Source organism: Oculina patagonica, chromosome 4 (genome assembly GCF_052425735.1).
Source record: "Oculina patagonica isolate OP01 chromosome 4, crgOcupat, whole genome shotgun sequence".
Classification (NCBI taxonomy): Eukaryota; Metazoa; Cnidaria; class Anthozoa; order Scleractinia; family Oculinidae; genus Oculina; species Oculina patagonica.
Genome location: NC_135761.1, coordinates 40778420 through 40790611, shown reverse-complemented (window position 1 = coordinate 40790611; position 12192 = coordinate 40778420). Strand labels below are relative to the sequence as shown.

At 37.1% G+C, this 12192-nt stretch overlaps 1 long non-coding RNA gene across 1 annotated transcript; it reads right to left on the bottom strand.

Moving 5' to 3' along the window:
- Positions 1 to 8419: 8419 nt before the first annotated feature.
- Positions 8420 to 11162, bottom strand: LOC144650280 (uncharacterized). The gene is made up of 3 exons (XR_013570070.1): positions 10574 to 11162; positions 9001 to 9144; positions 8420 to 8579 (listed from the first exon to the last, which is right to left on the bottom strand). It is a non-coding gene; the product is annotated as an uncharacterized LOC144650280 (long non-coding RNA).
- Positions 11163 to 12192: the final 1030 nt, after the last annotated feature.

Sequence of the window (12192 nt, the reverse complement as noted above, 5' to 3'; positions counted from 1 at the left end):
CATCCACAACTTCGGAGATAATAATATTCTTGTGCCATTTCTAAGTTTAAACATGTTCTCTGCTTGACTTGAAAGTAAATTCCCGTCGCGAGGGAAGCGACTGTTTCTTACTGCAGCTGGTTTCTCTCTTTTTGCCTTGTGCCGGCGGCCAAATAAGATGATTGGTACGAATAACGATTTCCAAAGGGAACGGGTCACTTGTCGATGGGGTCGTGCTTGCCAGTTATTTGCTGACCATGTACTTCGTATGTAACAGATTAAGGATAATATGCCCGCAACATTGAAAACCATTGTGTCTGGATCGGGCATTACCACACTGTCATCACAGATAAGATAGATCGTTTCGGCCTGCAGGCTAAACACCTTGGACAACACAGTAATCGTGCTATTATTGAGCTTTACTTTAAGAACTTGTTCTCTGCTTTGGACTTGCACAAAGTGCTCCAAGTCAGAATTTGATCATGAAGACCACTAGACACCAAATGAAGCTCACCTGGAGATGGCGAAAAATGGCGCGAAATTTGCAAGCAAAGGTTACTGGGTAAGCGATTAAAAGAAAAGAAAAAAATGGCAGAAAGGAAAAGGAAAAAGGTAAAATGAAAAAGAAATACAGAAAAAAAAACAGGAAGAAAAAAAATAAAGTAAAAAGGGAGAAGGTAAAATGAAAAAAGAAATAGAGAAAAAGGAAAAAAGAAAAACAAAATATTGATAAAGGGAAAATAGAAATTTGAATAAAGAAAAGGGTAAAAGAATAAATGATTAGACGGTTCTAGAAAAAAGAAATATGAAAAACGGAGAAAGCGCAGGATAAAATAAACAAAGATAATCCAACTATCGAAAACGGAAAATATAAAATAAAGAGATTTTCAGTTTTACCAACCAAATGAATCAAACGAAAAACGAAATGGCGGAAAGTGCCACGGATTTTATAAGAGGCAAATATCATGATGGCGATAAAGGTAATAATGATAATAACTGAATACTCACTCTTCAATTATTAAAAACGATTGATAACTCTGTAGTGATTAAAGCGGTCTGGCATTGTCAATACCAAGCTACTGACATTTTCTGAAAAGAACTGCCATTCGTCTAAAGCAGCGTTGAGGCTCGGAAGGTCATCCTCTCGCCTTTCTTCCAAAGAGAGAGGAACAAATAACAAATTTTGACGAATTTCGTTTGGATTACTTTTGCACAGTACTGTACATGGAATATAATCACCAGGAAACACAATTTGTGAAAACACAAGATCCTGAGTCTTTGTTTAGAGACTAGAGCTAAACAAAACGCTGCTGGCTCATTTAAATCATCTGTTCCCAATGGGAACATACGCATTAAACACATCAACCCTGATGATCATGACTTTTTGGTCAAAAACGTTTGGTTTCTTATTTTATCTTTCAACTAATATACATTATATCCTTTGAATCTTTTTAACATAATAAAGAATTGTATTTAATTTCAAAATTGGTATAATTTTAGCATTTATGAAAATTTAATTTTAACAAAACTTCATTTTTAATGTTGTATGACTAATCTATAAAGAGCAGTTTTTCTCCTCTTCGATTTAAATGGATTCCATCCGCATCGTGGACGTCGTATCGTGGACATCGTGCTCTGGGATCCACACAACTCCAGGCTTCTCAGTATTTATTCCGAATTTGAAGCTGGTCACATGGTCTTTGAACCTTCACCCTTATGGGGAGATTCCGTTTAAAACTGTTGGTGATAAGCATTCCCCAATCACTCCTGGTGTTTAAGCCATACAAAGAGGGAACAAGGGTACAGAAGCGAAAGTACTTCAACAGGAGACCTTGCTCTGGAGGGTTGTTTCTGCACAAGCCTATGGGATGTTAAAGGAGAGGTTACTTCTACCTAAATGACGACATGGGTGGTTGTTCATTCTGGCTATGTCTAAGATGTTGCTTCTTGGCTACCTCTTACCAACCCATAATGGGTTGGAGGATTATGGCTATATGGCATTGAGCTGTAATACAAGGTACAAGAGATTTGCCAGACATTGCTTTTTGTTGGAGAGGCATTCGACATTAAGTTTTAAAGAACAGCATATATGATGTCAGTTAACCTTGGCGCCAAAAGAGCTTATGACAAAAAGTAAATTAGACGAAGCAGGAGAGCGTGAATATTTTCAGTTGTACAAGCCGTTCAATGGTCGGCTGCTCCCTTACACTCTAGGGTCATTTAGTGCCAAAAAGGAAACATTTTTTAAAGTTTTAGAGAACTGTGCTTGGCTGAACGTTTCTATCTTAGCAAAAATAGAGGGTGAATTATTAATGATTTGAGCCGCAAATTACTGTGAACTTAAGCAAGATGGAGGACCGCTTTCTTGTTTTAACACGATATGAAGGTTAGGAATACGAATTGTATCTTGATGTCATAGCATGACTAAAAATAACGATAGAGTTGATGTTCGCGTGCGTAAATATATTTTTTGGCCCGACCCAGGCTCATTTTAGCCCGAGCCACAGGCTCGAAGAACTCACTGAGTGAAGGTTGACTTCAATTTGTCTCTTGTCTCGCCATTCATTACATTTTTTCATGCCCCATGCAGTTTGCTTTTTTGTGTTTTTGGGCATGGAGTCTTCTTCTATTCTCTGTAGCTCTTCTTTACAACTTGGAACTTTACAACTTTACAACTTGGAACTGTTACTGACTTGTATCAGACACCTAATAATAGTTGGATAGAAACATTTTTCTGTAAAATAAAACTATGGCTAGAGAGGATCATTCGCTGTCTCTGCGCCAACTAATTCATGTCCCAGCCGTATATTGCAAGCCCCACTTTATTTATCAACCAAACGTCTTTAATTAGGATTTCTTCATATTTCATGTGTTGCTGGATATACACTTGGACCTTTGATCCAAAAGTGGTCAGCAAATTAAATCTTCATTGAGCACATTTTATAGCAAAAACATGCAATTGGCTCAAGGTTTGATCTGCAATGTTGAGTTTCATGCAACTGTAATGCAACAAGCCAAACTTCTGTATTTGATCATTAAGCTTTAAAAGCAAGACAACTGTGAAATTTACTGCAAGTCAGTTGTACCTACTGGGCCAGGCAAAATAAATAACAGTAACTAGCAATAAACTGAAGGAAACCTGACTTAAGTTCTCCAGCCTTGAAGAAATTGGCGGGAAAAAGCATTTTCTTTACAATGCATGTTATAAAAATCATTTCAATACATGAATCCACTCATTATTAATTTGTTTATTACAATGGATACTTTCAACTTACCGTTTAAACTGTCAGGCTTTCTCTTGTCCTTTTTTCCTGACCACGAAGTAACCACGAGGGCAGAAAACCAGCAGAGATCAAACTTAACCCTCATGCTCTGTCCCGGGTTTTAGGGCTTTAGGGCTCACTGGCTCAATACATTTTCATTCAACTGATGGCTCCTTGCCATTCCATTTATCTCCAGTCAAACATGAAACTGCAATCTTGTTGTTTATAAACATGGTGTAGATTTAAACCTTGAAGTAAACTCATTTAAATCAATTGAATTTCATGCCGATCTGCTTATAAAACTGAATCGCGATCGAGGTAGAGATCTGGGCCTGAGTTGGGATTTAACAATTGGAGCCTTACTTAGCTGTTGCTAGTGCACATATAATTAAACCACAACTTATTAAAATGTCAACTGCTAGTGTTAAATATCCGTCACTATTGATTCATACCTTTTCTTTTGAATAAATATTGTCATACTTATCCTTTTGTTTCAGTCTAGCATACTCTTCTTGAAGATGCTTCTTGTGGTTGACAGCAGTTTGTTATCTTTGGTAAAAGAAAATGAAGACAATGACTACAGAGTTGGAATATGCCCATTAAATGCTAAAAAGTGCGATGACAAGTAATTATTTAGGCCAAGTAGTAAAATGTTTCTCATCTGAACTTCTATAAAAAAGAGAGCACGCAGGCGCATTTTTTGTTATTTTTTAGATTTGTATTATTGAGTTGCATTCCATTCCGACTGTGTTGTTCAAATATCGATGTTTTTCCTCAATTGTGAAATTGGCGAGGCCAGGCTATCCAAAATAAATCCTGCAAGGTAATTGACCTATCCAGTGAAGAAAAGCCATGTCTTACTCCGTACAAAGTGAAAGTAAACATTGTTGGGTTTGTTTATTCTAACTTTTCCAAAAAAATAATGAAAAAAAGAGAGGCAGCTCCAAAAAAGCGGACGGGACAAGAAGTATTTGTTTCTTTTTTTAACTTGGCCTTAGTGACACATTGCTCCGTCAGGTGCTGCGGAATTAAGTTTTCAATCTGCCCAACTCACTGAATGATCGTTCTGCAGAACATGATGTAGCAGGTATCACTGCATGGATATGAACCATGTAAGAAAACTTTTCAAGTAGATCATTCTCTTGCATTGTCTCAAACATTTCAAAAAAAAGTCATGTAGACTAATCCGCGCACACAATGAAAACTCATGTACATTTTCAATTTCGCCATAGACTTTGTAAAATTTAGCAACGTAGAGAAGCATTTTTTATCAGGTGTTTAACTGTGACAGATATTTGCAGTACAGTACCCAACAGTAAAAACATACAGATATGTATATCAACAAATTATCCCCTTTAACTGGCTTAAACACGCCAGCTTCAGGTTTAAATAGAAAATATTTATCTCATGGAAAAAACCTCCTTAAAAACTGGCTTTGCCCCAATGTTGGCTTGCTGCCCAAAAAATCAAAGTTGCCCAAAATTTGGGGGGGGGGAGGGCTGCAGCCCCCTATAATCCCCCCTCCCTGGGCCCGTATGTTTGTACTGAACACAATGCTTTTGAGAATTAACTCTACAAAATCCACCAAGTAGACATCCTGCATTTGCCGCATGGTTCTGACGGAGTAGTGTTGGCAGTACTGATGTGATGACGAGCAATGCCTTTCTAACTGAGAAAGTCTGTGCATTGCTGCAGGGCCAGAGACAAAGTTGAAAGATGCAATATCACAAGCTTTTAGAGAGTGATAGTTAGTTGCAGGACCGGCTGGAATGACTGACATTCCTAAATAACTTTACTGTGTCCCTTTGTCATGCAGGGCTTGCAAATGAGTAGGAATAGTCGCATGTTCAGTTGCTGGCCTCACTTTCGAACAGGCCATAAGGATATCCAATGGTCTAGTTAATGGGTAACTCTAATAGTTTGTCAACATCTTGAACTCACTTGTTCTATGCTCATGACACGCAAGCAGGATAGTTCTCTTTAAACGTTTTGAGGTCCAGTCCAGCGTTGGCATCACAAGGCTTGGCTTGGCTTCCTTCCTTGTTTTATAGCTTAAAGTAGTAAACATTCTCTTTGGTTGAAGTGATATTACTAATACACCCTTAGTTTTTATCAGTGGCTTTCCCATTTGGAATTTTTTATATATAAGAACAAACTTAAATAAACAATGACTTGAAAAGTACATGTACAGTACATATGGATTGAAGATCAAGTTCTTTCCTCAAATCAACAGTCAGGGAGCTAGGAGCACAGAAATGATGTTTTACGCCTCTAGAGTACTAAAAAAGCTGAACGACGATTTCAATAGATTAAAACCTCTTCTTTTACGTCTGTCTAAGTGACTCAGTCTCATATCCCAGTTTTGATAATAAGTCCGATCCGATCGAGGTTTTGTTAATGCCCTGGGATTTCTATGTAGTCGTTGGTGAAATAAGGAAATCACGTCATGAGTCACGCCTTGTCCACATGGTAGTAGCGGCTAGCTTCTTTGTTTGTGCCTTGCTTCGTTTCTCAGTTTCCGTTAAGGGGAAAATAGTAGCGTTCCTTGTGCTCAAAGACTAAATGTTTGATAAGTTGCAATACTGCTGGGCTGGGGGACTTTGGTTGTCTCTTCTGTCACGCAGAAGCAACTGTTTTCATTCAGGATTTAGTTTTCGATCAAGTCTAGATTTTTCATCAGTAGAACGTTGTCAGTACACTCAGTTTGCTTCAATATTATTCTGTGATGATTAATGTCACCTTACGCTGGTTTTGGCCGGACATAATAATAATAAACAACATAACTTGGGAGCCCCGCTTTTAGGCTTGGCTTAATCTATTTACACAAATTTATCAAATCGAACTCTGAAATTACTAAACTAACCAAATCATTTCAGTTCTTTTTAAAGTCTAACATGCGCGAGGTAGTCACGATCAAAGAACTTAAATAAGGAACAGAGCAAATATGTATTTTTTTCAGATTAAGGTGTTACGTTGCAATTCAATGTAGTACGGTGTGTTACATTGCAGTTAAGTGTAGTGCTCTGTGTTACATTGCATTTTAGTGTAGTGCTGTGTGTTATGTTGCAGTTCAGTGTAGTGCTTTGTGTTACATTGCAGTTTAGTGTAGTGCTTTCCTAAAAAAATAAAGCGTTAATCTGTTAGAATACTTCAATGCTGTAGTACTTTTTATATTTGCCTTTATATTGCAGTAATTACAAGAATCAAAGATCTTTGCTAATTTTTTTTACCTTTCTGTGTGCTTTAAATCTTCTCCACGCCTTTTGGATATCTTAAGCTGCATTATTTTCCTAAAAAAATAAATTGTTAATCTATTAGAATACTTCAATGCTGTAGTACTTTTTATATTTGCCTTTATATTGCATTAATTAACGAGAATCAAAGATCTTTGCGATTTTTTTTAACGTTTTTTGGGCCTTAAATCGTCTCTAAGCCTTTTGGATATCTTTAGCTGCATTATTTTCCTAAAAAATATAGTTTTATATTTAATCTATGAGAATAATTCAATGTTATAGTATATATATATAGCGTTAATCTATTGTAACATGCCGTTTGATTGTTAGCGGGTTATTACTAATGGGTACATGTAGTCGTGACTTCTCCTTGTTCTTAAGCCTTTTGTGGACTTGGAATGTTCTCCAAGCTTTTTGGATTGTTTCAGCTGCCTTATTTTCCTAAAAAATAGCGTTCATATATTAGAATACTTCAATGTTATAGTGCCTTGTATATTTGCCTTTATATTGCAGAGGGGTAATGGTGAATGGCTAGTGTGCGCAATGGAAGTTCTCAGAAATAATTCAATATCTCCACAGTTTTTCAATGCTGCTGTGAAGGAGTTGTTATCCAAGGGTAGAGGGAAGAACAAAAATGTTATGATTACAGGAAATTCAAATTGTGCTAAGACCTTTTTACTTAACCCGCTAACAACAATATATGACACATTCTGTAACCCAGCAACAGGGAGTTTTGCCTGGGTAGGTGTAGACAATAGAGAATGCATCTTTTTAAACGATTTCCGCTGGAGTAGCCAACCTCTGAGAGGAGTGTGTTGTCTCAAAACCTTGATTTGTAAACTCCCTTAAACTCAGGAAATTTCCTTAGCAACATACTTGCATGTTCTATGGTAATATGACCATAGTCACCGGTCCCCATTCTTTGCACTAAATAGTAAAAGGAAATTTATTATCTGACACCAATAAATATACAAATATCATAATTAATTATACAAGCAAATAAAATAATAAATAAACTATTGTTGATGGGCATACCTTAATGTCAAAAATGTCAATTAAGTGCTGCTCATTCTCCTCCTTGAAGACACGATTTATGAGTACTTCTGCTATCTTTCTCCACTCAGTGTAAACCTTTCAATTAAGACACATATATATATATATGTCAAATATAATCAGTAAGAATCCATTTAATAATAATAATAATAATAATAATAATAATTAATAATAATAATAATAATAATAATAATAATAATAATAAACCTTTATTTAACCATGATCTGTTTTAAAGCAAATACATGCTTGAGGGGTCGTGTTTACGTGCGACTAACTACCTACCTAAGAGAAATTAATATTACATTGTAATAAACTAAAATAAACGATATTAAATTTAAATAAGAATAAGATTTATAATTATTATTAACCCTGCAAGAACAATTGTCTCTGCTCTGGAGCCGAAATCTCTGGAAAACGTGTCAGCTTCAATCATGGGCTAAGACGTAAAATTCACACGAATGTTTAAAAAATGTCTCACAACAATGAAAACCATTAACAAATATTTAAAGTGTATGAAATTAACCAATCCGACTTTGTTAAACAAGTCTCGTTACATTTCCTTTCAAAAAGGGATAGAAAATCAACATAAAAAAACTAATGGTGTGTGTCAAGTTTTAAAACACCCCTGTAATATTTTAGAGATTCCCTTTATCCAGTTTCCTATCTTTTCGCAGAACAATTAATGACATTTCCTTTTCCTAATTTGCGTCATTCAAAAACGTAAATACTCTCTAAAACGAAAAAAAAAAAATTTCAAAAACAGAAACGTCATTCCTCTTTATTTTTACAAATTCCCTAACATATGCAGTAATTATTTTTACTTCCTAGACAAACAAAAGATTAAAGGAAACTAATATACTTCAATGTAAAGGTAAACGCAGTAGAGGGGCTTTTAAAGTAACAAGATAATGCAGTTCGGGCAGTCAGCCTTGTGTGTTTTGGGAGGAAATGTATTCATCGTACTCATCCCCTTTTGGATGACTTGTATTAGCCGATTCTCTTTGTAGATCTGTGAGGCCGCCGTCGGTTTTGTTGAAGCTTTAGGTGTACTCTGCAACAGATACGCCAAACTTAGCCAAGGTATCGGCATTGACAACTGTTGGAAGAGCTTTGTAGAAGTAATCAGATCTCTCCACTTGTACGAAAGATGAAAGACCGATATCTTGGAGCTTTACCATTTGTTGGTGTACAGTAGCCCCGTCAGGTCTCGTTCTTGAGCTAAACCCACGGTATATTCAACAAGAAATACTGCTGTTACAGTTCCATTCTGAGTAGTAGATTAAGTATGAAACTTAAACCACAACCCGTACCTGTATGTGAATGTAGTTAAAAACTAATTTTAGGTCAAATTAATTTCAATCCATGAGAAATCCCATGTTCTCCAACCTTTTGTTCTAGAATTGACAACTTAATTGTCTTGGACTAAAACAACCTACCGTGATAGGTTAAATTGAAGTACACCATGTACTCACCAAGTAAAGCAACTTCTGGCTCCTCTGTCTTACTCTGTGCTTTTGAGGTTTTGGAGGTTTTTTGGCCATATTTTGACACTGGTGTGAACGCCTTGATCTTATTTTCCAGGTCAAACAATTTATCTTTGCATTCTTCCTGAGTTCCTAGGATAAGGCAAATAAATTAATTTAATTAGCTTGCCTTCATTGACAGCAACACCTTATTTTTAGTTGCTGTAAGCAAAGCAAACATGCAATTTTAAAATGCATTATTGCCAAAATTAAATCCAAACTTTCTTGTCTGCCTGACTCAGCTGCTGTGGGCACTTATTGCTTTGAGAACCGATTTGAATTATTATGGGCATTTGTAACTTTGTTCAAAATTATTAACTTATGTTCATTTGGAGGTTATTAATCTTTTTCTTTTTTGTAAGTAAATTTTGCTTTAATGTTTTATATTTGTAAATTGGACTTCATAAATGAACTGTGGCTGCAAAATTTGTGTGATGAATAGGGACGGATCGATAAACGTGTCGAAGGTCAATTTTTGCCATAAAATAATTTGGCCCTAGCAATTTTATAGCATCATCTAAAGTTTGGAATTGAAAGGATTGCTGAATGTAATCAATGGGTCTAGAACAGTCATGAATAATGGGGACTTGGTAGAATCAGGTTTAGGAATCGCTCCTAATGCGCTTACTATAATAGGCTTGCAATTAGTAACAACATAATTACCCTCTGCAATTTCTTCCAAAATTGTTTGCTAAACTGCGGCTTTGGAGTTTGCATTAGTGGCTGATTTGTAGTTGCCTTGTTGAGCAGGAATAAATTTGGAATCTGGGGGTGCCAACAGAAAGCCATTGCATATGCCATTTGTGAGGAATGCTTCATCCTCATCGCCAATTAATTCTGCCAGCCAGAAAATAGTGTTCAAGGGTGAGGTAGGTGGGAGTCAGCTAGACATAGTTGGGCCCCTCTGCCCCTGCATGGAACTCATCCCTCCCGCTGGAGGACTATGGGAGGAATGACTATAAGAGGGGTGAGCCAGCCCACATGCCTTCCCGTTTACCTTACGGTTACACACATGGGCGAAGTGGCACTCAAAGAGAGTGCAGCCTTTCGGCCAATTAAAATTGATGCAAATTGTCCTCCCATCCCCACTAAACTTAGAAAAATTGGAGCCAAGAGGGGCTCGTACAGTAGTAGACTTAACAGTTAAAGGCTCCAGGAGCACAGTGTGGAGGTGATGAGAATCATAGCTCCAAGGATAATTGTAAACAGCCTGTACGTGGCGAAATTCATTATCGTACTTTAGGACTGAGCTCCATGTGAATTTGGTGCTGAGCTCCATAATCTTTACAGTATACGCTAAATAGTGTTGCACATCCTGAGGGGATGGCAACTTACCGGCACTAAGTAAAGTATGAAAAATTCTAGTTTTAGCAATCACCCCACTGGGCGATTGTGACAGATTCAAGCGTTTTTGGCCCGTAAGATACCACTAGGTTTGTGGCGCCGATCTCGGATAAAGTTCTGTCCTTAACAGTTGAGACAATCTTATCAATAAAGTCTACAATTCTAAGGATCTCCTCACCCTTAGCCAACTGGGCAGGTTTGAGGAACATCCGTGATTCTTGAACTGCATGCGGTGGAGCTAAACTCCCGTCTGGATTGTTTACATGGTCCTGAGGCGCCGCGCCTGGTAGTTAGACCTCCCTGAAACTGGAGCAGGAATTCTGCAGTTGGTACATTAAACTGGGCATCATCAAACATGCCCAGCCAGGTTGTCCTTTTCATCATATCCAGAAGTACAAAGCAAAACAAATCAGATAGTCAGTCAATGTCATTGGCTGCGGTCACATCTCAACTGCTAACTATAGTTAGGACGGCGTTAACTATAGTGAGTTATTTCGGTAATGTGACCACTTCTCTGTTTGCCCTAACTATAGTTAGAAAATTTACGCCTCGCTGATCCAAAACAATACACACCAACTATAGTTATACCCAAGCAAGGTTCATGGGTTAGTCTTAAGTTTGCAAACGAAAAGCCAGTCAGAATGCGACAATTTATTTCGCACGTGCGAGATGAACATAAATTTGCAAAACAAAGCGTCAAGGGAAGGAAAACAAGAAAAACAACATGCCAAGAAATTACATATCATCAATGTTAGCAAAAATTAAGCTCGAATTCTTCGGTTTCTAGCATCCTTACTTTATTTTATTCTCTTCAATGCCGAAATGCCGTGCAAAAATTGAAAAAATAGAGGAACAACTGGACACAAATAAACAACAAGGGCTGTCATGAACTAATTTAAATACCAAATTATTCACAACCTAATCAGAACTAACTATAGTTAACTGCATTGGTGTGACCGCAAACACGACCGAAAGCACTAACTATAGTTAGGTATGACGTCGCGTAACTTGAGACTAACTATAGTTAAACTTTAGTTACGTCGTAGATTTGACCGCAGCCATTAAATCACAGATAAAATGGAACTGGAGTTCTTTTATCGCTGAGGTGAAATAAATCATAGGTGGCGGAGGTGTGAAGCTAAGAGGGCGCGGTGTAAAACGTCTTGTGACCTTTTCACTAATCATTTCAAATATCGTTTTTGGCGAAGTTATATGTTGTCGACCTTTCAATAAACCTCTGGCGTTCTAAAGAGAGAAATACTGCTGCAGCTGTCGCACCCTGTTCTTTGTTTCCTACACTCACTTCTCTCAACAACTTTGACTAAATTGGAGGACTTGGTGCTCTTCTAAGTTTAAAGGGTTGCTAGCTTCAGCTTGTTTCTTGCTTGGTCCTGGCTCAATATTTCTCTCCTCTCTCGCTCTAACTGTAGGTTACGTTACTTTAGACATAGTGAAAGTAAATAATAAACAAAGTAAAGTAAATAATAATTATTAAGTTTTAAGGACTGTCATTCTGCTTGTGTTTCCTCTCCGAAGACCATTCTTGAAGACAAGGGTGTACTGCAGGTATACGTCTGTTAATAGAAAAGTCAGAATATTTCATTGTTAAACTTGCCAAAGTTTCTGGCCTTCAAAAGCCAAAAAGCACCATTTTAAAACCAAAGTTATCTGGTGGTACTTAAATAATCGGGTTCTTGTTATTTCGACATTTATGTAAATTACAAAACACAGCACTTTCATGCTTCTCTGCTTTAGCTTGTGTCAAATGAACAGTAATTAGCACGTTGACAGGTCCTT